Source organism: Telopea speciosissima, chromosome 2, assembly GCF_018873765.1.
Source record: "Telopea speciosissima isolate NSW1024214 ecotype Mountain lineage chromosome 2, Tspe_v1, whole genome shotgun sequence".
In the NCBI taxonomy this organism is placed as follows: Eukaryota; Viridiplantae; Streptophyta; class Magnoliopsida; order Proteales; family Proteaceae; genus Telopea; species Telopea speciosissima.
Genome location: NC_057917.1, coordinates 62,177,609 through 62,182,816, shown reverse-complemented (window position 1 = coordinate 62,182,816; position 5,208 = coordinate 62,177,609).

Genomic DNA, 5,208 nt, shown 5'->3' with positions numbered 1-5,208 from the left:
TATTTTGGTTAATTGATGTATATTGAGAAAGATAGAGAAGGAAGAGGAGAAGGAGGAGAAGAAGAACAAGAAGTTTTCTGTGTTGTTTTATTCATGAGACGGAGAGAGGGGATGTGTGGTGAGAGGTACAGGGGGTATTGTGAAAATATGAAAAAATAATTAGTGCAGGATATGTGTGACAAGAGGGTCTAAGGGAGTTTTTTGAAAGAAAAAAAAATGAAAAGAATTAGTGCGGCCTGGCCGTGCAGGTCCTGCGGGGTTTGGACTGTGATGATGAGATTTAGGGAAAGAGTGCTTTCCCCTACGTAAGATGAACGTGTAGTTGCCGTTGGATACATCATCATGCCTTGTAGGACATGCACACGTGTATTATCTATGAAACATCTCTAGTAGGAAAATTATCTCATGCAATTCTCTACCCGGTCCATTTTCCCAAGTCCTTCTAATAGCGGATTTTTTTCCTCTCCTATCCGTTGCCCGGACAAGATCGTGCTGTCCCCTCACATGGGGGTGTGAAATGACGACTTAATCTCACCCGAGCAGGGGGTTAGGTCGTCATTTTGTGCCCCCATGTGAGGGGACAACACGGTCCTGTCCGGGCAGTGGACATGAGAGGATAACGATTCATTTTTTATCCCTTATAATTCCTTGCCCATCCATTTCCAATAATTCCTCTCATAAGGGGGTTGAAAATCGGACCGCATCGGATCGACCGATAATAAATTGAAAATCGAACCGAATTAAACCGATAAGAAAATAATGAGTATAAGGTTATGAATCATTGAATTGATTTCAATATTAGTGAGTAAATTTATGATTGTAAGATAAATTTTTACAAATCAATGAGTATGAGGTTATGAAAATAGGGAAATTGAATTGTAACAATGTGTGTTCCATTGATCTCCTTTTTAAGTGTAGGGCTAATGAAATATTTTATATAGTTGAAAAGAAAAAGAGAAGAAAATAGGCACAAACTGAACCCAACTTGTTTAAAAAAACCCGGTACCGAACCGATATCCACCCGTTATCATAAATCGAAACCGATACGAAACCAAACCGCACCGAAACCGAAATTGAGCTGAAACTGAAAAGTTCTTATTGGATTGGTCTCGGTTTCTCTAAAAACCACACCGAAATTGAAAAACCTGAACCGACCCCTTGACACCCCTACCCTTGCCCAAACACACTGCCCGGGTGGAAGATGCGTGTTGCTGGAACTTCTTAAGAATATGCTGCTTCCACCCAATCAATTGGTCCTGGCCCAGATGCTAACTCAAATGTGTTCACACGCCAATTGAGTGGTAAGTTGTAGGATCTAGATCAACTGGCATGGTATATGCATATTGGGGTTCGAACTACTGATGAAATTAGGTCAATTGGTGAACCTCATGTGGCTCCACAAGAGTCGCAAAATTATCACTCCGTCCTTCTTGAAATAAAAAATATCATCCATGTTGATGCCCTTACGCACCCTCTCATTGGCTCCATGCTAGTGCAGGGTTAAGTGACCCGACAACAATCTTTTGCCATAACTAACATATTTGATTTGTACTGTCTTCATATGCCTTTCAAGGTCAATCCTATTACTATTACTAAATACTATTACAAACTAGGGTTTTAGTTCATGATATCAGTATTGGTCACCATCGATACTGATATAAAACCACACATTTATCAGATTATACCGCTGGGGGATCTTGTATTGTTGAGATAGCAAATGTGGTTGGACAGCCCTGTTGCAATGAAGCTAAGAGCACAAAATCAAATCCTGACCCGGAAATAAAACACAATAGGACAGTGTGTGTAAGAGAAAAGTTTAATGTTTCTACAACATTGAGAAAGAAATTTTAATACTTCAAACATAATCTCCAATCCATGTTGGGATGAGGTATATATCATAACCCAAATCCAAATCTACTAAAATAAGAGTCCAATTATAGCAACTTCTTAAATCATATCAACTAGCCACAGGATTCTAATTAAAGCAATTGATATTAAAGGCAAATAAAAGAAAAATAGCAACATAAATAAAAGAACTCTAGAGTCGGTTGGGCTTGGGTCTCTGGGATCTAAGCTTCCGCTAGACTTTCGGGTGCTACGATTGTTTAAGATAATCTTCAACAATGTCCTATACTTCAACAACTCAAATGAGAGTGATGGCTTAGGCCACACTCTCGGACAGGAAACTATTTTTCATAACATTTATATTGAGAATGACTCACCACGTCACAAAATGAAACCCTTTCGCAAATTCCCTGCACCAACTAATATAGAGAATATCTATACACCAACAACTCAAATTCTTTTACATTTCATATTAGATAAGATTGCAATTTAATAGATGCGTTATCCCAAAGGTCTGTTGCTCATATGTCAAATTTCAACCCCAAATAGAGTTTATGAAATGACAAAATAAAACGTTAAAAATTTTTAAATGTGAAGAGAGGGTGCATGAACATTCATGGAGAGGATTACCAAAAAAAAACATTCATGCCACTTCATGGGAGCATATATGATTGAATCTGAATAGAATTTGATGTTGCCATGGTCAAAATTATCACATCACTTGTCAAGTAGCAAAAAACTTGGGTTATGGTGGAAAAGTATTCTATATGTCTATTGGTTTAAAGAAACTTATATATACTTATATATTTTAATTTTACTTTTTGAGATTTGAATTTTATATACTACTAGAATTTCAATGAGTAATGCAATAGATTGTAGGTCATTTAGCTGAGTCAAACTATAAGGCTTGACTAGAGCAATCTTAAAAAAAAATAAAAAAAATAAAAATGAAAAATAAAAAACCCTATAAACCTTATTATTGATAAGTGTATTTGGACAGTTCAAATCAACTACATTAATCTTCTTTTGCCGACAATCAAAAAGAATATAAAGAAAGAGTAATTATCCCTTAATGTCATTGAAATTTCAAGGATCATTCAACAAATAAATATAGACAAGCAAGGTTAAGAAAAAACTTGTTTCCATGTGATCAACTTGATTATGCTACATGGAAGGGCGATGTAGCTTTATGATCACTAGATAGATAGGGTATGGTCTAGGTTGTCCATTTTTAAATTTGAAACCTAATTCAACATATGTCATTCTATGCATTTTTTAATTTTCCTTTGTGCTTTTAGCTGCCATTTGTTTTCAACTATTTTTAAATATTTCATTTTTTTCTTTTGAATTTGAAGCTTTATTTTGCCACATATCTAACTCTTTCTAGCTAATATTTGATAACGCTGAATTGGGGACCTTGGACATTATATGCTGACAATTTTCCGGCGTGATCTACCACATGGCCTTTTCATATATGTATGTATATGAGTCACCAAACAAAGAAATCTTATGATCATGAAATATTATGGATAACAATTACTTGGCAACCGAAAAATGTTATATTTGCTAGCCGTGCTACCATGGAAAAAAATCCTCTGCAGTGCCCTAATCTAGCAGTGCGGTGCAGTGCGAGCTCTCAGGGCTGCACTACAGTGCACCACCAGATGCCCGCACTACAGAGGATTTTACTATGTGCTACCATTTATTCATTGGCAAAATAAAATCTATTTTATTAAATTTATAATGGTTGAGAAGAACACTCCATCAAATTTCTCTCTTTTTGCTCTAATTTTCAAAATTTTCTCAAAGCCCTATAGTGATTATCAAATCCCAACTTAAATAAATCCTTACTTTTGAACACTATCTAATTTTTTCCCATCAAATTGCTTGATAATAGAATAGGTTGTTTAATTATTAAGGGTGGATTGAGGTGGTATGGGCATTTGCAACAAAGGCTGTTGAATGCATCAGTAAGGAAAAGTAGTGAAGGTTAGTATTTAAAAGACCAAGTAGAGAGTAGATAACTAGGGAAGAAATGGTGACTAAAAGAATTGAATGACTTTGGACTGATAAAACCATGGTTATTTACAGAGTTTAATGTCAAAAATGGATCCAAGTAGTTGATCTTACTTAATTGGGAAAAAAGCTTATATGAGTTTCTCCACAAATACAAGGTAGTTCGCTATGGCTCAACTTTAATGAACATGCTGGCCATGCCATTATGTTCTCATTGCTTAATTTTTAGACCCAATTTGACATTTTCACATGTCAATATGATGCTTTGAAAATATTTTTCAAAAGTTTAATTTATTTATGAATTTTTTTGAAGAACAACGATCATTGAAACCGAAAAAGCAAAAGACCCGTAAATGGTGGTTTATCATTCAAGAATCAAGATGGGTCATTAAAGTTTAGCTCATCTAGGAAATTCCAATATATTGAATAGTCAAATTGACATTGACCATTAACCATTTCCATGTAGAACTTATGATTCTACCTATAAACTGTTTCCTTATTTATTTTATGGAATTTTTAAAAGTATAACAGTTGAGGATTAATTTATGGATAGCCGAAACTAAGAACATCACAGGAGGAGAAAACTTAAAAACCTATTTGGTTTTACATTACAGGAGAGAGTTGAATCATATCTTACAAAGAATTTGTGCCTCACAGACTCACAGTCTATATTCAAGTGCCAAATTTCAATCTAAATTAGATTTCACATAAGTGCCATAATAGAGGGAGAATGTTCTCTGTGCAGCACAGCCTGCGTCCAAGTACATGGGCAGCCTGTGCAGGGGGGCAGGGTGGTCATTGCGCCCATCCCCATGTGCTTGGACGCAGGCTGAGCTGTGGCATAGAGACCAACGCCCCTAAAGGTTAGGAATGTAGTTTTTTGTCTGGGAGTGTGGCCTACACCAGCACTGTTATATGTCTATCTCTCTCCTCCTTGGTAGAAATGTCTTTTCAAATGGGGAAGAGAGAGAGAGAGACTCATGGGAGTGCTGGCACAGGCCACACTCCCGGATAGAGAACTTTCTCCCTAAATGTTAAAAAAAAAAGAGGTTTGAAAGTATCATTTAAAGGAGAAAAAATAATTAGAATTAAATAAATGATGAGTGGTCCGAATATCCAGATGATACCCCCATCTGTGCAATAGTTACAAAAACCAAGTCATTTCTCCAGGTTGTGGCTCAAAAAAGGATTAAAAAAAAAGGAGAACGTTTTTATTCACCGAGCGGGAACATTTCACCACCCTCCTAAGTTCACAAACCCCTGTAGCGTTTTAGTATTTTCTCTCAAATACCCTTGTGATATCCTCTGTGCCCATCTGAATCTGTGCGGTCAATAGATTCCCATTCA